This window comes from Leopardus geoffroyi, chromosome D4 (assembly GCF_018350155.1).
Source record: "Leopardus geoffroyi isolate Oge1 chromosome D4, O.geoffroyi_Oge1_pat1.0, whole genome shotgun sequence".
In the NCBI taxonomy this organism is placed as follows: domain Eukaryota; kingdom Metazoa; phylum Chordata; class Mammalia; order Carnivora; family Felidae; genus Leopardus; species Leopardus geoffroyi.
This window is the reverse complement of record NC_059342.1, coordinates 80,923,158-80,950,112: the sequence shown is the minus strand read 5'-3', so window position 1 is coordinate 80,950,112 and position 26,955 is coordinate 80,923,158. Positions and strand designations below refer to the sequence as shown.

The 26,955-nt window shown below is 54.8% G+C and overlaps 1 protein-coding gene across 4 annotated transcripts in view; it reads right to left on the bottom strand.

Annotated features, from left to right (window-relative positions):
* LOC123593296 (DAB2 interacting protein) overlaps positions 1 to 26,955 on the bottom strand; it is a 188,576-nt gene that overhangs the window by 131,479 nt on the left and 30,142 nt on the right. The window contains exon 1 of one of the 4 annotated variants that reach the window (XM_045468954.1): positions 25,334 to 25,444. The exons of the other annotated variants lie outside the window; for them this stretch is intronic. The gene's annotated coding sequence lies outside the window, so the exon portion shown is untranslated. Of the gene's footprint in view, positions 1 to 25,333; positions 25,445 to 26,955 lie in introns of those variants that run through there. 4 annotated transcript variants of the gene reach the window in all.

The following is a 26,955-nucleotide window of genomic DNA, read 5'->3' as shown; positions in this document are numbered from 1 at the left end:
CCCACACCCCTCCTGGCTAAAATGCCTAAGTTGGGGGAGGGGGGGTGACCTCTGGCTGATCTTTATTAGAAAGCCCAGAGGGCCCTGGGCCTGTGGGGGGGGGGGGGGGGGACAGCGGGGCTGAGACAGCAAAGGGCAACCTGGGTTATGAAAGCCCCTTTGCTGCCTGCCTGCCTGACCCACAGCCCTCTCCTCTTCCCCTGTAGCCTCTGCCCCAGGAAGCTGCAAGGTGGCTTCAGAATTTTCTAGACCTGCTTTCTCTTACCTCTTTCTTGTGTCCTCCTGTTGCCCCTGCCGGGGTGGGGGGCCCACAGAGCAGCCTGGAGCCCTCAGGAGCGGCCTTCAGTGCTGCCCCCTACTGGGCTATAGATCCCTAGGACAAAGTCCTTGGCCCTGGTGCCCCGTGGGGAGGGCTGTGCCCTTTGAGATCCCCAGGGTGTCGTGGCACAGGGTTCCAGCCTGCTGAGTGACATGAACTGGCCTCCCCCACCCTCTCGGGGGCAAAGGGGATGGCGCAAAACCTCGGTTCTCAGATTCGAGGCGCTTCGGTACCCTGGAGAGCAGGTTAAAATGCAGATGCCCAGGCCTACTGGGGACAGCGGTTTAGCCAGTCTGGGAAGAGCCCAGGAGTCTGCATTTTTACCTAGCAGAGAGTGAGCCCATGCTGGCCATACAAGCCCCCTTTGGCTCTCTCTCAGGTCCCTGGCTCTGTGGGTTCTGGGACTCCAGCCCTCAACAGTGTCACAAGCCTTTTCTAAACTGCAACCTATCTGTCTCCTGTCCCTTTCTCAGAACTCTACAGTACAGACGGGCAAGCTGAGGCTCAGAATGGAGAATAACAAAGTTTACCCACAGTCCTCACCCCTCAGAGAAGCCCCCAGCTTCCACCTCCCTCCCCAGCTCCCCATAGCCTGCCTAGATTCTGGGGCCCAGCAGGTCAGCTCAGGCCAGGCAGCAGCCCTGACTGGCCCCCTTTGTCCTGGTCTGTGTGCCCTGCGACCTCACCAGGTCCTGGGCTGATTAAAATATCCCCTTACAGCTCCAGTAGGCCTGGTGTCCCTTTACAGGGCTGGGAGGGCCACAGTCCCATCTGAGGCGACACTGACAGCTTACTGCTGCCCTCTGGCCACCCTCAGAAGCTGGACACTTGCCGGCCCCACAGAGATTCGAGAGAATCTTCACCTGAAGTATTTGCAGAACCAGCCAGGAGAAACCAAGGCCCAGAGAGGGGAGAGCCTTGCCCAAGGTCACACAGGACACAGTTATTAACCCCAATACAGAGCTCGCTCTCTGCCAGGCAGCATTAATTCAATGAGTCCGTATAACAACACCCTCTCCTTTTTTACAGGCACGGAAAGGTGATTGTGGCAGGCACGGGACTCGATCTCACATAGCCTAGTCCCTAATGGTGACCCGGTACTGCTGCACGTAGTCTCCCCTCACGTGTCCCTGGGTAATTTTGTTTGCAAAAGGGCATCGTGGAGCAGTGAGGCAGGGCACTTGGCCTCACTACTACTGCCCGCCAAGGTGGTGGTCCCTGGGTGTGGCCCCAGTTCCTGATCTCACCTCTCCAGCCTACACCCACCTATTTTCCTTGGTCATGTTGGTCTCTAGCGACCCGCACCCCCCTTCTCTCCTTCATGTCTTTGCTCCCACTGTTTCCACTCGGAGCATGCGTGCTTCCTAGACTCTGAGCCCCTCTGTGAAGCAGGCTATTGGTCGTTCCAAAGACTAGCTTGGGTCCGTCCACCTCTCTCCAGCTCTGCTGTCATGACTCAAATCCAGGTGACCACCGTCTCTAGCTTTGGGGACGCCCACAGCTCCTGACTCGTCCTCCCAAATGTTCCCCGAGTCGATTCTCTCCACGAAGCAGCCGGAGAGAGCACTTTACAACAGCCCTCTGTCCCAGCCACCCTGGCCTTACTTGCCTTTGGACAGTCTTTCCAGTTCATCCCTCCACCTCTGCCCCCCTGAGCCACGTGGCCCACTCCCCTCACTCTTCCTTTCCAGAGGACCCCCCCCCTTGCTCCCCAAACTCCCTGCTTCCCCCCAAAGGCCTGCCCCACACCATTTTCTCCGGGCTCCCTGCACCTTTTCCTCCAGGGAGCCCTCATTGTGCAGTGAAATCTATTTTTCGGTGATTCATGTCACATTTACCTCTGCCGGCACGCTGCCCTCCTGGCGGATCGGGTCCTGCTTGCCCGGCTCGCATCATAACCCCGGTGCCCAGCCCGGTGCCGTCGCATGGCTGCTGCCAATCAAGAGGCGGGGGCATCACAGTCGTGAATTCGGGAAAGCGCCGTCCACATAAACGTGCCACGGGAGTCCCCAGACCTCTGGGGGGTCCCCAGACCTCCGGGCCTCAGCGCCATGAAGTGAAATGGGGCCAAATGCCCTCGGCCCCCACCCCAAACGAGTCGTAGCTCAGGACTCATTAATTTTCCTCCCCACAGGTTTCGGTGCTTTCATTCTGTGATTTATAGCCCATCCGATAAATTTCCCCCATTATCTTTCGCACGCAGTGTGCTGCCTTTCTGCCAGTTCATAATACAGTTGGCTCTCTGGCCTCTCCCCGGAGAAATCGAAGGCTTGGCTCTGACTCGGGAGCAGGCCCACGAGGCCACGTGGGATTCCAAAGGCTCCTTTCAGACCCAAACCTCCAGCAGGTCTGAGCGTCGCCCTCAGGATTAACTGGGCAGGTCCCGATTGCCCTCCTCCCCTCCCTCTGGCAGGAAGTCTGGCAGAGACCATGTAGGCTGAGGTGTCCAGTGCCCACGGGGGCCTTAGCGGCCAGTTTTAAGGCTGGGCTGCAGACTCTAGTGCTATCCCCAACCGGCCTCGACAGTTTCCGAAGGCTCCACAGACATGATCTTCGTCTACCTCTCCAACTCCCCGAGAAAGGCAGGACCTCATCAGACCCGTTTCACAGATAAAGAAGCCTCTCTAGAGGTGCCTGGGTGGCTCAGTCGGTTAAGCGTCCGACTTCGGCTCAGGTCATGATCTCACGGCTCGTGGGTTCGAGCCCCGTGTCGGGCTCTGTGCTGACAGCTCAGAGCCTGGAGCCTGCTTCGGATTCTGTGTCCCCCTCTCTCTCCTCCCCACCCCTGCTTGTGCTCTGTCTCTCTCTTTCAAAAATGAATAAACATTAAAAAAAATTAAAAAAAAAAAAAGAAACTTCTATAACATACAGGAAATTACATCCCAGCCCTGCTCACCCCACCGGGTGCTTGTCAGGTTCAGGTGCAGCCAGTAGAGATTTCTGAGGGTATCCTCTGTGCCAGGCAATGCGCCGAGCGCTTGACTTGGGTGGTCTTCACTCACAACAAATATTAGAGGCCAAAGTTACTATTATGCCCATTTTACACATGGGAAAATCGAGCCTCAGGGAGAAGCAACTCTCCTAGGTTTGTACAGGAAGCAAACAGCAATGCCCCAGAGGAAATGCTACTAGAGTAAGGGATGAGAAAGATCTGGAGGCACAGGGAGCACACAGCTGCAGAGAGAACAAACAAAATAAAATAAAATAAAATAAACAAACAAAATAAAACCAAAAGTGGCAGGGATGCAGGGCCAGCTCAGCACTTTAGGGGTGGGGATCCCACCCCTGGGAGTACTCCACCGGGTGACCTCAGGCAAATCCCTTAACCTCTCTGGTCCTCATCTTCCCACTCTACAATACGAATACTGTCCTGCCCAGGACTATCACAGGGTTTGCATGAGGCAACATGTAGAAAGCTACCTTGTGAACTCCCCGGTCCGGGGCCGAGTCATTTCTGCGTGTTAGAACAGTGAAATGAGACATCATGCAAAGACCTGTAGGGAACCTCTGTGCTACTCCAGGCTAAGTGTGACTGGTGGCTCCGAACCGTGCAGGCATCTGGACAGAAGACACGGGCTCCTCCTCGGATCACAAGCTGCTTACCTCACTCTGGTCCCGGGCACCTCACCCCCCGAGGCTTGGGAGCCACCGGGTGGCCCTCCTGCTCCAGGGCTCCCAGATCCCAGCACTGACCAGCTGGCCCTGGGGCATTGAGCAGAGGACATTCCAGACTGGCCTGGGCCGGGTCCCCCCCACAGCCGCGGCCCTCGGCCACTAGGTCTGCTGTCCCGAAAGTTTCTGCTTCTACTTTATGGTTTCCGTGGCAACCACCTCTCTTTCTCCGATCATTTTCCTATCCTCAGTCACTTTGCCATCTTAAGAGGCAAGTTTCTCTCTTCTTTATACTAAAAGGAGAAAAAAAGTGGGTTGGGGCAAGAGGTCTGGCAGGGAGGATGAGGACAGAGAAGGGATTTCTGGAGTGCAGCCACCGTTTGCCCCCCAATAAAGACCACTGGGCCTGGGACTGTCCCCAGGGTCCTCCACAGCAGCTCCTTCAATGTGACTGCTCAGGCTGGGGAGCCGCTCAGGCTGGGGAGTCCAGGCTTCGCAAGCTGGCTGGGCCTAAATCTGCCTGCTGCCGTCTGTCTTCACCCACCAGCGCCCTGTGTTTGGACGGCATCCACCTCCATGCCCCACGCTCTCTGCTTTTGGGAATCCTTCCTTTCCCAAGACCTGGCCTCGAAGTAGTGCCACAGGAAGTCCCCGCTGATGTCGCCACCACCCCGTCAGACCTCCTCACTTCTCCACTGTATCTGTTGCTCCGCCACCCAACCTTCCTTCCCGACGGCCTTCTGCCCTGCGGGCTGGGCCAATGCCTCCCTCACTCCATGTCCGAGCAGGGCCACAGGAGGCCACGCGGAACCTGGGGCCGTGGAGCCAGGGTTCCTACCACCATCTGGCCGCCGCCGGCTCTCCCCAGATTTGCTCCAGAACTCTATCTTCCCCCCATGGTCAAATAAGGATGGCACTCACTTCCTCCCAGGCTGGTGGAGACTGAAATGAGTTTGCAGGTCTGAAAGAGCTTGGAAAATTCTGAAGTGCTGTGGGGAGTCCGGGATTATTTTTAGGTACTGAATTAGTGCCATCCAATGAATAGCCTGAAGGCCTCCTTGACCCCACAGATCTCAGGCTCTCTTTCTCCACCTGCTGACCTCCCGAGGCATTGACTGCCTGAGTTGGCCAGCTCCACACCAAGTCAGGGGCCACCAGCTTTCTTGACACACACACACACGCACACACACACACACACACACACACACACACACACACACAGCCCCTGACACACTTGAGGCCTGGAGGCTCAGCCACTGCCTTCTCCTGTTCCTCCAGGACCCCCCTCTTCCCGCCTGGTCCAGTGGGCTACCCGGGAACACCTCCCAAATGCGCTCTCCCCAGAGAAAGGCTTCTCTCCCTCCCCCACACCAGGGCCTCCCTGGTGCTGACAGTGAACTTCACCCCCACTGCCTGCCTGTCCAGCCTCAGACCTACACGTCACCCCTTCCAAAATGCTCACGGAGGCTGCACCTGCCCAGGCTTGTGCTAGCATAGGGCTGGTTTTCACGAGCAAGGGGGCGCCTGGGGCTGCTGTGCACCCTTGAGGGCCGATTCCACTTCCCTCCAAAGACCTGCAGAATCAGAGGGCTTTAAGCAGACTCAGAGGAAGAAGAAGAAAGACTTGTGAAATGTCAGAACCAAGGGAATGAAGAGAGGGTCAGCCACGGCCTGCCAGAAACTTCCTCCTGTGCCTGCCCTTCTGTCCCCACTCTGGTCCTGGTTCAGGGCCCAGGACTCCCACAGCTGGCATCCGGAAGCCAGGCCATTCAGCCCCCACACTGGGGTGCATAAGAGACACTTCCCAGGAGCGGGCATTTGAAAACCCATGTAAGTACTAGCACAGTCCTGTGAGGGCTCAGACACAGTCCCTGTCCTCAGGGAGCTAATAGTCTGGTAGGATACATGAGCTCCCAGAGGGACCCACCAACAAGGGCCCAAGACAGAGGAAGCATAAGGAAGGAAGGAACTGATCCTGACTGGGCAGGGCAGGTGGAGATCAAGGAAGGCTTCACAGAAGAGGTGGCATCTGGGCCAGGCCTTTGAGTAGGATTCCAACAGGCAGAGGACAGTAGGGAAGGGAGGGGGCCCACTGAAGTTCAGCAGCAGCCTGGAAACCACAGAGAGACACTTAACTTGACTTCCCTTTTCCAAAGGCCACGTGTTAGACCAGGGTGAGAGTCTGGGCTTGGAGGATGCTGGCCTTGTATCCAATCAGCTGGGCCTCTTAGGCCAGGCAGGTGATAAATGCCCCCAAGATGGCCCAGAAAGGGGCAATTTCCAGCGTGGCTTCCTGAGACCAGACCCTAGGGCAAGGTCTGTTCCGGTCATTGCTGTCACAGGGCAGTGGCCCCAGAGTGCCAAAGGGAGACAGAGCCTGCCAGGTCTTAAAAGCCCTGAAGAAAAGAATTCCCTGAGCAGCCCATTCCGGGATTTCACACCACCCCACGGTCAGCCAGGAAGTTCTTCCCCCTATCTAACCTACATCTCTCTTGCTGAAATGAACACCCACCTTGCTTTGGAGACACAGAAATAACAAAGCACGGTAGCTGAAATGCCTCACCAGGAGCTCTGTTTGCAGCTGAGGTGGGAGTAGGGGTGGGTCAGTGGGCACAGACACAACCCCGGGCTCTGACAAGAGAGGACAAGGCCCCCTTTGTGTGCATGATTAATTTATAGGCCTGGGGAAGGCCAAGCGAAAGGGAATGTCCTCTCTCTGGGCCTTGGAGGCTTCCCTGACCCAATTTAGAAGCTGCGTTTATTGTGTTGTTCATGTCAAACCTTCCCGATGAGGTCTCTATTCCCAGCGTGCTCATGAATTTTCCACGGGTTTAATAGCGTACAATCTGAGAACGATTTATTAAGAAGATTAAACCCCCCAAATATGCTTCCGCATGCTCTACAAAACATGGTAAATTTATTCTCCAGCATCAGTAGGCTCCCACTGCCCTGAGCGGCACAATCACTCAGCAAAGTTAAAGCTGGAACCCCTGGCCCTGGGGAGGCAGGGAGGCCACGTGGGGTGGGGGCGTGCCCGGTGAGGGTCCGGTGGGGAGTGTGGAAGGTGCACTTTGAAGACCCGGCCCTCATCCCTCGCCCACCTTGCCCTGGGCTTCCCCGCTCGGCAAGGGCTCCTGGATGCTGGATGCAGGACGCTGGTCTAGACACTTTCTGGGACTTGGAATCAAAGAGGAGCCCCCTAACGTCGTCTCCCTGGGCACCCCTCTCATTCTCCACACTAGGAACTCCTGGAGGGGGAGAACTGGGCCAGATATGGCCAGAGGTGTCGGAAAAAGACCAAGTTTTTGCTTGACCCTTTCTGGGGGGGCCACACTCAAGGGGCCGGGGGAGCCTTGCACAGGCAAAGCTGGGTGGAGGATGTGAACTTGGGGAGGCGGCAGCCACGCCCTCACCCCTGGGACAAGGGGAAGACAGCAGCACCCAGGGCCCACGGGGGCTGGTGGGGAGCGGCGGGAGCCATGTCAGATGCTGGTGCAGAGGCCCAGGCCTCAGTGCTGATCCGAGACCTCAGACCGGCCTGTCTTCTCCCTGCAGCCCCTCCCGTCCAACGGGTGCCCAGGACCATCTGTTTTATCACCGGTGATAAAATATGTCACAGCTATATGGCACGTCCACCACTTACTCTGTGCCAGGCACTGTGCTCAGCTTTAAACACATCGTGCCATGTCACGCCCATGCCACCCCGTTACCATCGTGTCTCAGAGGAGGGAGTGGACCCTTGAGACGGTAATGCACACGCCTAGGCCACGCAGCCAACGGCCGAAAGAAGCAGGATTCCAGCGCTGGTGCTCAGACTCCAGTGCCTGAGGCCCCAAGGCCCTCCCACCCCACCTAAGTCCACAGCTGGGGCAGTTCCCTCTCGGCTCTCCCCGAGGTCCCTCGGTTTAGGCTCAGTGTAGGCCCCCACCAGAAGACTGCCCAGGCTCCTTGATGGCCACCCAGCTTCCTGCCGCATCCTCTCCCGTCTTCCCTCCACCCGGCAGCCAGAGGGACCATCCCGGTCACCTCGCTTGGCTGCAAAACCCTCGCCACCGTCCCCTGGCCAACGGCACAGGGTGCAGGCTTCTTTGCCCTAGCATTCATGGCTCCCGCTCCCCTCCTCCCCTCTGCCCTCTCTCCCTCCACCTCGTCCACACTCGCCACCTGTGACCCGGGCCTTCCAGTCTCCATGCCTTTGCTCACACGGCTCCCTTTGCCTGACATGCTTTCCCCGTGCCTCTTACTCCAAAACTCTCAAGGCCCAAATCCAATGCCACCGTCTGCATGAAGCGGTCCCAGGATCAGGACCCTACGGCAAAAGTGCCTGCTCCCCACCCCCCAACAAGCCTAGGAGCTCCTGGGGGGGCCGGGTCTTCTTCCACTAGAAGCTCCTCCCGCCTCGTCCCTGCATGCAGCTGGTTGAGTGCAGACAGTTGTCTACTTGATACCTCGACCTTGTGAGTAAGGGGAGGCAAGAGCGGCCTGAGTGCCCAGCCTGCGAGTCCTTTGCCCTTGTGAGGGCGCCACGAACCCCTGTGGCCTCTAGCAAGGTCTAAGGCTCCCTTCTCAGAAAAACGTTTTGGGGGTTTTGTTTGTTTAAGTTTATTTAGAGAGAGAGAGAGAGAGAGAAAATGAGTGGGGGAGGAGCAGAGAGAGAGGGGGACAGAAGATCCAAAGCAGGCTCTCTGCTGTCAGCCCACAGCCCAACATGGGGCTCGAACTCACGAACCGTGAGATCATGACCTGAGCCAAAGTCAGACGCTTAGCCTACTGAGCCACCCAGGTGCCCCGGAAAAAATGTTTTTAGATGCATAAAATAAAATACCAAGATTACAAAGGAAACCAATGACACTGAAATACAGTTATCAGAATATTATCCAAAATTTTTTGAACAACATATGTGCTTTTTATGAATGCTTTATATAGTAAGATCTAGTTCTAATAACTACTGTTATTTTGCAGCATAAACAAACGCGTCATTTACAGACTCCCACAAAGCTATCCTACGACTTGAGAGCGCCTGTGATTTCCATGATTTCTACAAAATCATAGAATAGCTAATGCCACTGTGGTTTATCACCTACATTTGTAATTGAAAGAATTATAATTTGTAACCGTAATCAGAGGTCAGAGAAAATAAAGATGGGATTTTTTTTTTTTTTTCCTATCTGCCTTCTTGGATTCCACCCAGAGATGCCTGCTTAAGAACCTGGTTAAGAAACCCTGGCTGAGAGGCGGGGCGGGGGGGGGGGGGGGGGGGGCGGGGTAAGGGGAAACAGTGGGGTTTGTCCTGGAGCCCAGTTTCCGGCTATGCACCGCATGGCATGTCGCGGACCTTCTCGGACTTCCATTTTCACCCACCTGCCTCGGTGTGATCCCGCAGGAGCCAAGGCCTGTGCCCACAGCCTGGTTGTCCGGGCTTATCCCAAAGCGCTTAGGTGGGGAAGGCTTCGAGGAGGCCCCTTGGAGACGCTGTGCCCCAGACGGCCCAGCTCAGGGCCTCAAGGCCCCTGGCTGCCTCCCAGGAAACTTGTTTTATGTCCTGAAAGAGCAGGCCTGACAGGCGATAAATCGCCAAGGAAGGCTGGAGGGGGCTCACACTGTCTGCCCGGCGCCTGCCCAGCCACCCTGGACCCACCACCACCCTCTCAGAGAGGATAAAAGCACCATTAATTACCGGGGAAGAAAGGGCGCCGCGAGGACGCGCCCAAAGCCTGCTCAGAAATCATCTCTGGCCACATTTTCTGAGTGTAGAGCCAAGCCTGGGGGCTGACTGTCCACCTCCCCGCCCTCTGTCACTAGCGGGCAGGGCTCTCCTCCTTCTGGGATCCCCCGGGGCTGCCTTTTAACCTGGGCCTTGCCCCCAAAGACCCCTGACCTATCCACTGTGCGTGAATGGATTGCTTTTTGCAGACATGGCCCCTGAAGAGTGCTCGCCAGGTGGGGGTGGGACCCTAGAGGGGAAGGGAGTTAATCTGTCACCTCTGCTGCCTTCACCAGCACAAACCCATCCCCGAGTCCCGCGGACTCCACTGGGGAAGTGTCTCCAGCCTCATCCAGACCCCACTGCCAACTCAATTATCACCTCACACCCAAGAGGACTGAGTCACCCGCCAGGCAGCCCTTGCCGTGCACGTCTGGGCCAGCAAGGGTCCAGGCAAGAGGTCAGACAATCCTCCAGCCAGCCCTGTGAGCAAGACACTATTATCATCCCATTTTATAGACACGGTACCTGAGGCTCAGACAGGTTAAGTGACTGGCCCAAGAAGGCACAGCTAGACACTGACAGAGCCAGAGTTGGAGACCAATCTGTCTGGCTCCCAATCTCTCCATTAGCAAAGCTTTTCGGGACCTGCTTGGTCCCCCCCTGCAACTACAGGTGGCCAGGGAGTCCCTCTACAGGAGGTTTTTAAGGCCCCCTCTCTTCCTTTCCTGTCCCGGCCCAGGGGCTCCCCCAGAGACTTGTCTCCAAACCCCATTGGTCCCAGTCTCACCTCCTCCAGGAAGCCTTCCCTGAGTACCCACCCTCTGTGGAGTCAGAAGTCTTTCAGTACCTCCTAGCACTTAGCAGAAGCTACCAGTGATGGCCACTAGCACGGTCGGTGGGTAGGGGCTAAGTGAGTCTTTTTCTTTGTCACCCCTACTGCCATGCCCTCAGCCAGACACAGACACCCCACGGATGCTCTTCCAAGAGGAAAAATGAGGAAAGTCATGCTGGCAGATGAATGAGGGAGCCATGGTTCATGCCAATCTTCAACCAGAGGCAAGTCTGTTAACAGGCAGACAGGGGGCAGCCGCCCCAGGATCATCGGAACAGGGGCCACCAGACCAGTCAACCAGGATGGCTAAGGGAGGGGCTAGGAGTTGACTTTGTGGCAACTCTGAGCAGAGAGGAGCCCTGGGCTGGAGAAACAAAATCAGCAGATGCACTGGACCCACACGTCACTCTGGAAGAACCCAGACCCATTTTCAAAGCCAACGCCAAACCGTGACTTCTGCTCCAAGCTCACGGCAGGAATAACAGTAGTGCTGTTCCCGGCAACACGCACTTCCCTAGTAAATGTCCCCCCAGACAGAGGGACACTGGCACCTGAGCCCAGTAGCCTGCAGAAAGCTCAATGCAGCGGACGGAGACAGAGAGGTAGATGGAGGTCCACGTCCTGGCTAGGAGCACCTTCCAAAACTATCTGAATGCAAAAGAGCAAGTTGCAAAATGATAAATGATTTTTTTTTAATTGTTAAACAGAATCATAGATTTTCTGTGGATACATAGATATATACGAGAGCACGAAAGAATCCTGAGAAAAGCACATTCCAAAGGCCTGGCTGGGTCCTGCCCCAAGCCACACACCCAAACTGGCCCCCCTGCTCTTGATGCCCGGGGGCGAGCATGAACATCGCCACTTTCAGCCATGGGAGGCAGCAGCCTTAACCGCCCCAACCTTGGTGGAGGCCAACTCGGCAACACGTATCAAAAGTGAAGATCCCTATAATGTCCATTTTAAATTCATGGATTCTCCTTCTACATCCCGTCCCTCAGGTAAACTCTCACAAGCGTGCAAGAACAGATGTACAAGGATGTTTACGCATCTGTTTGCAGCAGGAAAAAAACCAACTCTGTCAACAGCGTCCATGTCCATCACTGCGGGGGGGGGGGGCCTGGCTGAATAAATTACGGTCCCTTCTGAAAATGGAGTCCCGTGTGGCCACTCTGCAACGTGAGGCGGAAAAGTGTGTGATGACACAGCGCCCCGCCGGGTGGGGGTGCGGGACGTTGGTGGGGGGGTGATGCCCTGGACAGATAAGCTCGTGGAAGCATGCATGGAAACAGGTTCTTGCATATTCTTCAAAAAAATAAACAGTGGTTCTACTGGGGAGCGTGTGTGTGTGTGTGTGTGTGTGTGTGTGTGTGTGTGTTGAGTGCGGGGCAAGAAAGGGGAGAGGCTTAGTTTTCACGTTATAACCTTCTACAATGATTTGACGTTAAGTCACGGAGTGTGCTGTTTGTATATATTAAAACACGGATCCTGGCGCTATGGATGTTGATGGTGGCGGAGGCCGGGCACAGCGGGGTGCAGAGACTTTACGGGAAATCTCTGCACCTTCCCACTCAGTTTTGCTGCAAACCTAAAACGGCTCTAAAAAATAAAGTCCATTTGAAAAAGAGAGAGAGAAGAAGAACAGAGTAAAAGCCTCTGGAAATGAAAAATACACAGAACCTTCCCCCCAAAGTCCGCACTGCTCCTGGGGGGAATGTCCCTGCGTCTTCTTCAGTCTTGGGCAGGTCCTAAGTCCCAGTCATTTCTCACACGGGGAGGCCCACGCGGAAAGGTGGGGCCACACTGGGGAGCCCTGCTGAGGTCCCAGCCCTAAACCTCTGCTCACACCATCTCCTCCGGCTAGAATGTCTCTGTACCTTCACTGTTCAAACATCATCCTTCCTGTACCCTCACCTCCTGAAACACAGGCTCTCTGAGGACAGTTGTGTCCTAAATATCTCTTTGGACCTGCCAGGGTTGGCCAGTGCCTGGCATAGAGCAAGAGCTCGTTAAACATATGCCCAGTCTGTGGATGCCCTACTAAACACAGTAACATTTCTAACAGCCCCAAGCTCTGTCCAAACGTCTCTCTGGGGCCACTCATTTTGCCTTGAATTATGATTCTGCCTGCCCTTAGCAGCAGCGAGATCTTCAGAGGGGCTCCGGGACCCCCACCCCAATGCGTGCCCCAGCTCTGTGGCCCACCCAGCTCAGGAATCGGAAACGCAAATGCCAGCGTGGGCCAGGAAGGGAAGAGGATGAGCGAAGCAGGCCCGGCCAGGCTAAATGGGATGAGCACAATCCCACCCCGCAGTGGTGCTACTGGAAAGCAGGCTCTGGACGGCCGGATGATCCAGTTTCAAGAGCAGATACGAGATTTTAATGTGAAAACCTTCTGATTTGGGAAGCCTGGATGGCTCAGTTGGTTGAGCATCCAACTTTTGATTTCATCAGGTCAAGATCCCAGGGCAGTGGGATCGAGCCCCACATCAGGCTCCACACTCAGTGTGGAATCTGCTTAAGATCCTCTCTCTCTCTCTCTCTCTCTCTCTCCCTCTGTCCCTCTCCTCGGCTCATGCTCTCTCTCTCTCTCTAAAAAAACAAAAAACAAAAAACACAAACAAATCTTCTGACTTAAATGTAGGCAACCAATTCACATTTAAATGCAAACGCCACACAGGTCATAACAAATAGGGCTGCAGGCCTGAACCCGTCTAGCCCCACTACCTATGGCAGCCTCAGGGAGCAATAGTTCTGAATTCAGAGCAGCCATAATTTAAAAAGAATGGAAAAGGCAAAAACAACCTCTCCTTGATCCTGCCATCCCATCAGCCCAAACAGCCCTAGAGCCCACACCCAAACTTCAGACCCCTCCCCACCCCCACCCCCACCCCCCCCCCCCCTCAGAGACCCAGCCATTCTGCAGGCGGCCATCAGCTGTGTGACCTGGGGCAAACGACTTCACCTCTCTGTTCTCTCCTCTGCAAATGGGACAGAGAATAATAACAGTACCTGTCTCCTAGGGGTGTTGTATGGATGCTGGACGGTCCTGAGGGAGAGGACCTAGGACCTGGGAGAGGGTCACAGCCTGTAAGGGTTTCTCCTTATCATGACAAAGAGGGATAGCCAGCCTAAAGGAGGTGAGGGACACAGCCCCATCACAGAGGGGCTGGGTGGCAAAGCAGGGTCCCCCTCTCCTTTGGCCCCCTGACCATGCCCCTGATGGGGCGGGGGATGATTAGCCTCAGAGATGCCCAGGAAGGCCTCTTATAGACAATGCTCTTCTCCAAAACTGCTACATCCCCATCCCAGCTCCTGGCCGGGTCCTGCCACAAGGAACACACCCAATAATAACAGAAACCAGCATTCACAGAGCATTTAGTACCTACTTGGGCACCACACTAAATGCTTGGAATAAGTTCCTGTCATTTCACTTTCTCAGCAATCCTGGAAGGTAGTTGCATTGTACGGATGAGTAAACTGAGGCTCAGAGAAGTGACCCGACTTGTTCAAGGCACCTGGTCAGTGGTACAGCCTGGATGTGGCTGTAGTCAGTCTATCCCTGCTCTCTCAGCCACCACCCCAGCTCAGGTGTCTTTCCACGAATTGCTGTGATTCCCACAGTGGGCCAGTGCCGATCTAGTCTGGGAACTATCAGGAGCGAGACCAGCTCCTACTCTGGACAACCTGGGGCACACAGGCAGGGGACCATGGACTCCACCTGGAAGAGCTGATCGGGGACCATGAGGCCCCTGAACCAGGGCCAAGAGGCGAGGAGAAGCAGAACCAGAGATGCACAGGGGAGCAGTGGTCTGGTTGCACCAGAAGGGAACCCAAGGCATCCTCTGGCTTTGAGGCTGGAGCTGGGAACTACAGTCCAGACAAAGCCAACTGGGCTGGACCCCAAGGCAGGTGAGAGAACAGAGAGCTAATGTCTCTCTTGAAGGAATATGAAAACGTGGAAGAAAATGAAAGAGCCAAACATGATGGAGGTGAACACGATTCGACACCGGAAAGCTTAAAACCTACTCTTGGGGATCCCCAGCCTCCAAGAAGAGGCCTCTTGCCCCCAGCAAAGCTCTGCTGTCCCAGTGTCATCCTTGGGCGGGGGTGGGAGGGTGGGGAGGCGGTGTCACTGAAGCCTAGGGTTGAAAGGTGTTCCCTTAAAATTCACACGGTGACTTTTCTAACCCCCAGGACCTCAGAATGAAACCTATTTGGAAATAAGGTCTTTAAAGAGGCGATTAAGCTACCATAGAGCCATTGGGGGAGGGGCTTAGTCTCATCTAACTGGTCTCCTTACAAGAAGAGGAAACTGGACTCACAAAAAGGACATCACGGTGCCATGTGCACAGAGGACAACCACGTGAAGAGGCCGCACAAGGCGGCCATCTTGATCTTGGACTTCCAGCTTCCGGAACTGTGAGAAAATAAATTTCCGTTGTCTAAGCCACCCAGTCTGTGGTCATGTTTATGGCAGCCCTAGCAAACTAAGATATATGCAGGGACCAGCCTGTTGTGTCAGAGCGAGGACCCTGGCTTAGCCATCTGGAGCCGACCTTGGGCATGGCAAGCCAATGTCACCTGCCAGCTGGGGGTGAGAAGAGCTGGCCACTCACAAGGCTCAGATTCAACACACAGCAGCCAGATGGGGAGGGGCAGCCCCCGTGCCCTATACCCCCATGTACACACCCCCGGGCACCCCCAGTCCTTAGGGATGTGTCCATCAGCCCTAGATTCCTTGTAACATCAAAAAGCATCTGAACCTTGAGGTGCCTGGGTGGCTCGGTCCGTTAAGGGTCCGACTTCGGCTCAGGTCCTGTCCTCGGCTCAGGTCCTCACTGTTCGTGGGTTTGAGCCCCACGTCGGGCTCTGTGCTGACAGCTCAGAGCCTGGGGCCTGCTTGGGATTCTGTCTCCGTCTCTCTCTCCCCCTCCCCCACTCGTGCACACACACACACACACACACTCTCTCTCTCTCTCTCTCTCTCTCAAAAATAAACATTAAAAAAAAAATTTAAAAATAAAACCAAGACAGTTTCAGGGAAACCAGGATGAGCCAAGCACCTTGCCCCTGGCCCAATTGTCCATCCCTGGAGGACTGGGTTTTTCAAGGTTCAGATGTTTGGGTTGTTGAGACAGAGAGGGAGACCCAGAATCTGAAGCAGGTTCCAGGCTCTGAGCTGTCAGCACAGAGCCCGACACGGGGCTGGAACGCATGAACCGTGACATCATGACCTGAGCCGAAATCGGACGCCCAACTGACGGAGCCACCCAAGTGTCCCAACTATCTCAGTTTTAAAACTGAAAGTCCCCTGTCCTGGGAACCCCCTCAGCCCTGGGCAAAGCAAGATGGTTGGTCATGGTAGCTGAGGGTTCGACCTCTTCTGAGGCCTTCATGCACTCATTCATGCATTCACGTGACAAGTGCTTACCAAGGACCGACTACGAACCAGAAACTGCGTCAGGTGCTAACGGTGAAAAGCCAGACAGGGAGCCTCTCTGCCCTCATGGGCTTTCGGTCCAATGGAAACGCACAAAACAAGCATTAAAAAAATTCAAACACACACACACATACATGTACATATAAACCTGTGACATACGCAGGGGTGCCCAGTGGCTCGGTCGGTTAAGCGTTCGACTCTTGGTTTCGGCTCAGATCACGATCTCATGGTTCATGGGTTCAAACCCTGCATCGGGCTTGGCGCTCAGTGCAGAGAATCCCTGCTTGGGATTCTCTCTCTCCTCTCTCTGCCTCTCCCTTGCTTGTGCTCTCTCTTTCTCAAAATAAATAAATAAACAAGAAAAAAAAGAACTGTGACATGGGCTATAAAGGAAAAATCGAGTGGCATGGCAGAGACTAACTGGGAGAGGGGTCTGCCTCTATCAGACGCATGTTCCCGAAGGAGGAACATTCAAGGTGAGAGCTGAAGCCGGGACATTCCAGGGAGGAGAGGGGTCCAGGCCAAGGAGCAGCCTAGGCAAGGTCCACAGGAGGACGGGACTCACAGGCATGAAAGGAATCAAGGAGAGCACGTGTGGGTACAGAGGAGGGAGGACGAGGAGGGGAGAGGATCCGGGCAGGCCCACGGGACCTCAGGGCCAAGGCCAGGCTAGCTGTGGTTCTAAAAGCAGTGGCATCGGAAGCAACGCGAACTGATGTCCAGGAAACTTAAGCATCACACACTCGGCTACTGCGTAAAAAGCAGAATGTAGGACAGCAAACAGGAGTGAGCCCAATTAGCAGCGCCCTGCGGTCAAGCATAGACGGGCCGGCAGCCTGGATCCGGTGAAACCCGCGAGCCTGGAAAATGGACAGATTCATATGCTTCCCAAGTGCCCCTCTGGTCTGGCCCTTTAACTCAGCAGACACACTATCCTCACCCCCAGAAAACCCCCAGTGATCAAAGAAAGTCAAGGCCCAGCAGCCTTGGCAATGGCCCTTATCTCCCCCTCCCCTTCCTTCCCTGCACACCCCATGGTACCTGTCATTCTCTCAGCCAAACCTGTCCCTAGCCGGCTGTGAATCAATCCCTTCCAAGGGCCCAAGTGACCACGTGGTTTCCTCCCCTCCCCCCCAGGAGGCGTGGAGTACTGGTGGTATTTTTAAGCTATTAACAATTGACATCTGTTAATTATTAGTTTGCCCACCTCTGTTTTTCTTTCACCCACACCATTGCTCAATCCACCGGCAGCCCTGGCCCTGGGAAGTAGAAATGTTCCCTCCCAACAGAGAGCTGAGGAAGCAGAGGCCCGTGGCACAAGCCAGGGTAGGGCTCCCAGTCACTAGGCCTTAGGCAGCTAACAGACCCCGGTGAACTTCCAGATCCTGGATCATAGGAAGGACAGCTGGCTCTGTGCCAGATACTTGGGGGAGGGGGTCCCCATTCTGGCCCTTTCGAGCCCTGCATTTCCATAGGCACCCACTGCCTCTGGACAGGTGGTCCTCCTAGCCAGACCAGACCCTTCTCTTGTAGACCCCAGAGATTTCCAGGCTGTGCCCCAATCAATCAAGCTGCAAATACTATGGACTCTATGAAAGGGATGTTCCCCAGGGGCCAAGGGGAGCGTAAGAAGCACAAATAGCCATGCTCTCCTGGTGGGAGGCAGGGGGCTGGACCGCATGGGGCCCTGCGCCCCTTTCTGGCTCGGTGAAGCTGATTAGACAAGGACAGGATCTCGACAGGTAGGCACAGGGCTGAGGGACAGCATTCCAGGCAGGGAGACCTTGAGAACAAAGTCATGGCAACAGGGCAGGTGGGTGACCATGGAGTATTCGGCTGGCCGAGTGCAAAGAAAGGCGCTGTGGACACAGAGGCTCCTACCAGGGTTTGGAGGTCTCTAAAACTTGACCTCAGAAGTCTGGACTAGATCGTGGGGAAAACAGGGAGGCTCTCAAGATCCCTGAGAAGAGGGGGGACTGGTCAGACCAGGGTTTAGAAAACTCCCCTGGAGGTGGAGTGGAGGGGGGTCGGGAAGCAGGCCACGAGACAGGCTGGTTATTCCCAGTAGACAATGGGGCGGTGATGGAGGCAGGAGCCAGTGCCAAGGGGACCTGGTAGTCTGGCACAAAGGAGGAAGGAGGGAAGGGAGGGAAACCACCAGGCCGGGATTCCCTGGCCCCGGAGCTGGCCAGTGCAGCCTCACCTGAGAAAGAGGGAAGTCGGGAGGTGGAGGGGGGTGGTTAGGGCAGGAGGAAGTGGTTTTAGCGGGAAGAAAAAGACTTCCCTGTTGGATGGCTGATGTGCCTTTAGAGCATCTGGTGAAAATCACTTCTCCATCTGGAACTCAGGAAAGAGGATTATAAGAGATTTACAATCCAGAATGGGAATAGTCCAGGTTCAGCAGTCATTGGCACCCCGGGGTGAACGGAGCTCCCAGATGAGACCTAGCAGGTAAAAAGAGGAGCACACCCAGGTGGGATCAGAGGGCATCAGTCAGGGGCCCGGAGGGTGTGGTGTCCGGGAAGGCAAGAGTCAGGTGGCTGGAGACCCCATCCAACCCTGGGAAGGCTGGCCAAAGCCCTGAGCGATAGTGAGATTACAATCAAAGATCCCATGTACTGAGTTCCTTTTACATGCCAGGCCTTGAACTTGGGACCTGACATGCATCATCGACCTCGCCGATGCCTCCAAAAACCCTTGGAGCCAGCACTGCCATCCCATTTTACAGATGGGAAAGTCAGCAAAGAGCAGCTCAGTCACCCAGCTGGTTGAGCCTAGTCTTGAACCCAGCTGGACTCCAGAGCCCACACATCCTTTGAACCACTATATGGGGTAGGGGGGAGGTCAGTGTTTGCTGACCAGTCAGTGGGGGGTATTTTCATGGGGGAAGGGGTTCCTAGAGGCCAAAAGGTGACCAGGTAGAAGCAGACAACTGTTCTAGCTGGGAAGAGTGAGAGGGTGACTCTGGCAACTTCCTCCAGCAGCTGGCCCAGACGGCTGGAATAGGAGCCGCCCATCTGAGCGGAAGGATCTGGAAGGCTGCAGCAGGGGGCCAGAGCCGGGAAGGACCTTTAGTCCTTGTTCTGCCTTTAGGATCCAAACTTGGAAAACAATGGCCGCTAAAAGTGATTTGATGACTAAAATTTTTGACTGTGGCTAAGTTTAGCACTCAGGGTGGGGTAGGCACAATGATGTACAACGTGCAAACCTTGACTTCCGCCCCCAGCCCTATGTTGTATCCTGGCCCCTGTTTAACTCCTCTTTTTCCACATTTCCAAATAATAACCCAGGGAGGGCTCAGAGATAATGAGATCCCCATTCGGTATCTCCTTAACACCGAACGCCTAAACTAAAAAGTACAATGTTTAACCCAAAGGAATCAATCACTAATGGTGGAATTTCAGGCCCCAGAGGTGGTTTGCTAGGAGGTCCCCAAATCATACGCCAGTTCTCAACCTGCACTGAAACAGTGGCTGGCACATGGTAAGCACTCAATAAATATGTGTCTCCAGGCAGGAGCCACAGGGCTCACTGTTGTCACAGTCCAAGGACAAGAAGGCCTCCCTGGAGCCTCACAGCGCCATTAGCCACACCTTCCAACAATCGCTCCTTCATCACGCCCAATCACATTGTAATTTATCCGTCGGTTCTATAGGGTAATATTGTATCTGGCCAGAAAGGGCTTCCAAGCACATGAATTTGACCTTTTGAAGTTTGGGGGAATCATTCAAAATTGTTTACGTTCAACCCAATTGTTTTCAATCCTTGAAAGCATTTGTACAACACGAAAACTCAGACCAGACTAGGGATGGCAAACAGACCACACAGCACACCAGCCCCCCACCACCCCCACCACCAGGGCCTAGGCGCGCCTCGCTAACTGATTATAGCACTCTCTTCTGCCGGGCCACGATGTGGCTTCAGATCCTCTCAATGCCCAGGGTTTGCTTTGTTTCGCTTATAGGAAGTGATGTGAATACCACGTGGATGTTGTGTCTCCAATGAACATTCCTTCTCTGGCGAAAAAAAAAAATGTCTACAAAAATCCATTGAATTTACTAACCACGCATGGCATGCGCATTGTTATTATGGCTCTTTTGTTGTTTTTGTGTGTTTCTGCTCCCCCTTCTGCCAGGGCTGGCACCCCAATTTTCCCTGAGGATCCCCCCTCCCCACTCTAATTCAGTGGAGAAATAGAGCTTAGAACTGGGGGAAGCGGGAGGAGTGAGACAGATAGGACATCCTAACTAATTCATTTAGTTAGGATTCATTGGGCCTCCTTGAGTTCTTTATATACATGAGTTCATAAAATCCCTGTAACTTTGGCCAGTTTGGGGTGGGGGGGGGGGCTTTGTTTCCTGGACCTGAAAGGAACCCCTGACCCCTGTGTAAGCCTGGAGCTGGGCCCTGCGGGGTGACCCCAAGGTGACAGAGAGACCTGTCATTCAGGAGCTCCCCAGCGCAGCAGGTGGACAGCCGGACCCAAGAAACCAGGCCCAGAACTGACTCCAGCTCAGAGCCGTGGCGGAACCAGAGAGATCACCACCCCCCTCTCCCTGGTTGCCCCCACCCTCCACTACTGCCCCCAGAGGTCCTGGTCTGGGAGTCAGGAGAATGGTGTGAGGCCTCACCCTGCTCCTGACTCACTGTGGGAACTTGAACAGATCACCCTGGGCCTTGACTTCCTTGTCGGCAGAATGGGGGTGGAAAGGCCACGTGGCAGCCAGGCTGAACATCAGGGAAGGGAGTGCATGGTCCAGACCTCCCACAGGGAGGGTGGTGGTTATGACCACCGTCCCTGGTCTGGAGGAGAGAGACCGTTCCCCCCCCCCCCCCCCCCCCCGCCTTCCGCCAAAGCCCTGGCACCGGGCTGCCTCCTCCATACAGGCCCCGGATGAGAGGGATCCGAGGAACCTTCCAGTCCGAGCTTTTCCTCCCACGTCCAGACCATTCACTCATTTGAAACCAGGTCTTCTCTGGGCATTTGCAGGGGGACCATTTCTGGCAGGAAGTCCCTCATACTGCCTCCCATCCACTGAGCAGTAAAACTCCCATGTCATCGGCGCTCCCCACCACGCCGAGGCCCTCCTTTCCTGCCGTCCCTCGGGCGCTCCGGGGTCCAGAGCCAGCACCTCTGTCCGCCCAGGGGGAAGGTCAGGCCGATTCACAGCAGCTGCCCTCCCTAAAGGCTCTCCTGGGAGTCGCTGCAGCCTCCCTCGCCCTCCAGGAGGCCAGAGAGTGAGGGCCAAGGTCAGGGTCAGGTCGGGGCCAATGCCCAGCGCTGAACTGCCTGTGGTGAGCAGTGACCAAACCCATTAGACCTGACACCTGCCCTTCGGCTCCTCATTTTCCTGCAATAAACCTGCCCCAGCCGCCACAGTCAGATGAGCTCTGTGCAAGCCAGGCATCTTCAATGCAAGAGGGGGCAAATTTAAAGGTAAGACATACATTATCTGCAGGCACTGCCCCACCCCCCACGCCCACCCTCACCCTCACCAGCAGCCACTGGCCACCAGTGCCTCTGAAAATGCCTTTGTGGGCATCCCCCTGCCTCTGCACCAGCACCCTCCCCCAAAACAACACTCAACAGCTCTGAATTACCAAAATCAATTACTCCAAGGAGCTCAGGCAGACAGGCGTTAGAATAAAGACAGCAGATAATTCCCACCGTCAGGTAATTGCTCCCCAGAGAATTTCAGATAATAAAAGAGGAATAAAAAAGAGAGCATTTTCCCCCAGAAAGGAAGGGGAGACAGCGCACTGATAAACAGAAGGCTATTCTCTTCCCTTCTGCCTTCTCTCCACTTCCTCAGCTGCGCTCCTGCAGGAGGACCCAACCAGCGTTTCAGAAATCCACGGGGCTCAGGATGGGAGGTGGGTAGGTGAGTTCCAGGGTCCCGGGCCCTGGGGACAGTGCAATGTTCACAGCGGACATTTGACTCTCATGTCCTTCCTTGAGCAGGGACGCGGGCGAGGCCAGAGCTCCCGTTACACACAGGCCCAGGGATACATGATTCGGCAGTTAATCTCTCTGTGTGCCACACGTTCATCTCATCCCCTCAACAAGGGCAGAAGCTTTGTGACAGCAAGTCCTTGGCTGACACCAACAGCCTCTCCTTGCCACCTGGCCCCGGACACCCACATAAAGGACCTATCAATTGATCCGGAAGGTAGGGGCATGCAGGTGTTTCTGAGGCCTGTTACTTGGTTTCCTTGATTGCAAAATGGGGAAACAGCACCAAACTATCACACGGTTGTCTACAGCACCGCATCCCCAAGACAAAGCCTTGTCAACAGGTACTCCAAGAAGAAAAATACCTATGGTTAGAGGTTTGGAGAGTCCTGGGGTAAAAACAAAGTTCTCTGCAGACCTTCTCAGAGCCTTCAAAATTGCTAACGTGAATTGGTACCGTACGATTGCTCATAAAGCATGCAGCCTTTTCCAAAACTCTTTTCCTGCTAAGTACCTCCCCAGACTGATAGTCCATGGAACGCAGTAGGGCCAACAGTGGCTGCAGACCTAAGGTGGGTGTAATAAGGCATTTAAAGGGAACCGGTCAGGGGGCTATAGGAAAAATTCACGGAGGCATAGAGCTTAAGATAAATTCTAAAGGAGAAAGGAGGGGCAGAGACAAGGAAGGGACATCCCACGCTGAGGAGACTGCCCAAGCAGGAGCCCGGGGGTGGGGTGGGCGGGGGGGGGGGGGGGGAGGGGGGGAGATCCCTGGGCTTGCTGGGTCCAACGATTTGCCTTAACTGTTATCTGGAGAGAAGGAGGGAAGGCTGGAAAGGCGAGGTGGGAAGGGTCTTGGGATAAGGAACACAGCAAGGGTTTTTTTGAGGTCCTTGAGCAAATAATGGCTTGCTCGTTGAGTAGTTGCCGTGTGTAGGTACAGTGTGAACTGCAATTCTCACAACGCTCCTGTGAAGCAGGTTCTAGTGCGTGTCTCCTTTCAGAGGCAAGGGCCGGTGAAGTGGCTCCCCCGATTCCCGTAGCTCCTGAGTAGCGGGCAGGGATTGGAAGCCTCCAGCATATCAATTACAGAACTCGTGCCCCTAAGCACTGCACTGTGAGGGACAGGGCAGAACCCAATGCCGCCAACACCATCGAGGTGTGGAGAAGAGACAATTATTCCCTGCCATGTTGAAGCTTTGTCCCGATGCCCGGGTTTTTGATCTATACGTCACCGGCCAGAACACCCCAACTATATACAGAGGTCATTAGTTCTAGATATTTAAAGGGAGTTTTTGCAACTGTCCCTCCGGGAACGGGCAAGAAGGTGCCAAGACACAAGTTGGCACCGGTAGAAATGTGTGGCCGAACCCATCAACATCCTCCACAAGATTTATGTTTCCCAAGCACGTGGCTGCTGCTTGATTTATGGGGCCTGTGGAGCCGTCCTGAGGGGGGAGCAGACCGCTCCAGGGAGGGAGGCATCATGATCATCAAATATTTCGATAATCATCTCCATCGCAGTAAAGAAGGCACCAGACCACTTCCTGCCCTTGTGCGGGAAAGGAAGTGAAATTGTTTCCCTTGATTCAATCAGGTAATTAACTAGACAATGCAAAGAGAAATTCCAGCAAGGATATAAATACTTAAAACCCCTGCACTAGCTGGTGAGGAGGATGTCAACAACGGGAGCTCTGGCGGAGGGGAGAGGTGGGGGCGGAGAGGTGTGTCCCGAGCTGAAAACAACCGCGGGCCGGCAGCGGCTCATAATGACAGGCCCTCGCCCCGTGCCAGCTCTGTGATAAGCACTTTACACGCATTACCTCACTTACGCCTCAAAACAACGCAGTGACGTAGGTGTCACTATTATCCTCATTTGACAGTTGAGAAAACTGAGGTGCAGGCAGGGAAATGACTCGTCGGAGAGCACGCCGTGGACGCGCCACACTCGCGTCTGATTTCAAAGCCGCGTCTTCATCCGCAGGCCTCCGCTCCCTCTCCAAAGGCATCCCCCAAATAAAGGGATGTTCAGGTCTAAATGGGGAAACCGAGGCAGGATTGGACACTTCCCTCCTGCCCAAGTGTCCTGCCTAGCCTGGTCCGTCCTGGCTGCCGGGCCGCCACAGAGAAGCAGGGAGGCTTGGGAGAAGGGGTTTTACAATCCTATTTGCAGAAGCCTGGGCAGCTGTCCTCCGGGGGGGGGGGGGGGGGGGGGGGGGGGAGGTCCCTCCAGCCTCCCTTCCTCCAGGAAGCCTCCCTGACTGCTCGCCCTTCCCATACACCCACCTGTGGCCTCTCCAAAGACGAGGCACGCTTTCTCCCTAAGACTGGACCCCAGAGGTTCTCGGGAGAGAGGGAGAAGCAGAAACTACCACCGGTTTGAGTCCTCCTCACCTTCACCCGGCAGATCTATTTCAACAAAGCCTCATCCCAGTGATTTAAACAGCTCTAGTGGAATGTGAATGCGAAATACAAACTTCAGGCACCTTAAAGAAATCTTTTCCTCTATTATCCCCTGTCTCTATTCATCAATGCAGCGCACTTAAAAACCCATATTCGAAAACCGTTTTGTTCGGGCAATTTGAGTCGCTGTGTGTCTTTACAAGACAAATAAACGAGCCATTCATATAGTCTCTTTAATTCCGATTTCTATATGCCCAGAACTGCCTTCACCAGACGCAGAAAGTTCTGGAAAGGAGCACGGGCCGGAGTATTCCAAGACCAATGTGAAGCAGACTGAGAAGGCCCTCATTAACAACAGTGCCAAGAATGGTAAGTAATAACAGAACACTAGCATTTATTGTGTATGATGTGTAGACACTGAGCTGTGCTCTTGGCTCGGTGCCTAATTTTAACCCAACAACAGCCCTAGAAGATAGGTATTGCTGTTATGCCCAATTTACAGATGAGAATACTGAGGATCTGAGAAGTGAGGTAACTGTCCACGTCACACGGCTGCTAGGCGAACCAGCCAGGACTCCAGTTTCGTGGGCCCCAGACCACCCCCCACCCTTGGCCTCTCTGCAGTGCTAGGCCCTTCTGGGGCGGGAACAGGCCACTGGCTTCTTCCCCCATCTCCCACCCCGAGTCCAGGACTCAGCCTCCAGCAACAGACCCCGCTTCCAAATCTGAATCAACACCGCACTGGTCACTCCACTCAAAGGGAAATGGGGGGAGGGGGGAAAGGAATTAACATCAACATTAAAAAAAGCCAAGAGCTAGAGGGGCCAGAGAGAAGCAGGCCCACGACTGGGTATCTGTGAGAGCATGGCTTTTAATGTGCCCTTCCCTCATGGAGCCTGGATACAGCCATACCTGCTCTCCTCTGCTCCCTCTCCGGCTGCTCAAGGCCACTGTCAGAGGGGAAACATGGGGGGTGATGTCAGACTAGAAAAGGACTCCACAGTCACCCCCTTCCTGCTCCTCACCAACTTAATCGCACCCAATTTCTCTGTATTTATACTTACGTGGCAGCTGGAGGGCGGGAAGCACAGTGTGGGGTAGAAAAGACTTTCATTCAAACTCTAGTTCTCCCCCTTCCCTGCTAGGTGACCTTAGTAACTCCTCCTCTCTGGGCCTCAGTTTCCTCATCTGCAAAATGGAAATAATAATAGGACCCCATAAGTCTGCTGTGAGCACCAGATGTGCTAATATTGGAAAGTCCTGAGCCCAGTGCCTGGCCCAGGGGAGCACTCAGACAGTGTGGGCTGCTAGGAATTATTATTTTACAGCCCAGACAGGTCCTGCACCTTGCACAGAACAAACACTGACACGAGCTTCTGGCTCCTGGTTCAAGCTCTTTCTCGACACAGAGCTAGTCTCTTGGGAATGTGAAACGGCCCAGCCCAGGAGCTCTCAGGGCCCAGCAGCTTTCCCATCTCTGCAATTCACAGGCCAAGTACAAAGTCCCAACCAACAGGTTTGTTTTTCTTACACACACGTGCGCACGCGCACACACACACATACACACACACACACACACAATCGACAAGTGGCTCAGAGTGAAAGTTCCCAAACCTTGGCATCCTCCCCCATCCAGAGGTGAGTAGTGATCTCATCCCTGTGACTAAGCCAACGCCAACGCCAAGAGCCCTCTCTGGGAACCCGCGGGCTTCGCATCACTGCCTCTCAGCCCCAAGAGGAGCCAAGGCTGTGAAACTGGGATTCACGCTGAGCTGGGAATCCCTGCTCTTGGAGCTGAAAAATCAGAGTGGCTCCGAAAAGCAGGGGGGTGTTGCCTCCAAAGACCGGGAGGGGCAGGAGATCTGGGTTCCAGTCACAGCTCTGCCATGAACTTCTTTTTTGTTTTTAATTTTTTTTTTAATGCTTATTTATTTTTGAGAGAGAGACAGAGCATGGGCAGGGGAGGGGCAGAGAGAGAAGGAGACACAGAATCGGAAGCAGGCTCCAGGCTCTGAGCTGTGAGCACAGAGCCCGATCGGGGGGCTCAAACTCACGAACCCGTGAGATCATGACCTGAGGTGAAGTCGGACGCTTAACCAACCGAGCCACCCAGGCTCCCCTGCCATGAGCTTCTTTAAAGCAAACGCAGGCCTCTGTCTGCCCAACCCTAAAATGGGCAGATTTCAGGTTTCCAACGGTCTGTTCAGCTCAGATTTGGTTTAACTCCTGTCCTGCCCACCAGGGGCCTCTGGCCCAGCTGGGGAAGGAGCAAAGCGCTAAAGAAGGTACAGGTTAGAGGGCACTACGATGCATGAAAGGAGAGGCCAGGGCTGCTGGAGTGAATGGCACAGGCTGCCAGGAGAAGCTGGGCCTGACTAGGGGGTGTGGGTGGGGGGTCCGAACTGAGGGGTGGGGCTGGGAGGAGAGGAAAACCAATCCCGGTAGTCAGAGCTTGTCAGGGGCCAGGAACACAGAGCTGCAGGCGCCAGAGTAAACTACAAAATTCCAGTGAATCAGGCCAGGAGAGGAGAAGAGCCTTCTCCCAGAACTTCGGCCACCGTCTCCCCCTCGTCACTCCCCCCCACCAGGGTGCAGACAATCAGAAGAAGCTGGATACAAACCAGGAAAAGCCAAGAAACCCAGATACAGACTCTGCCCCAGAGCTGGCTCCTAGCAGAACCCAGAG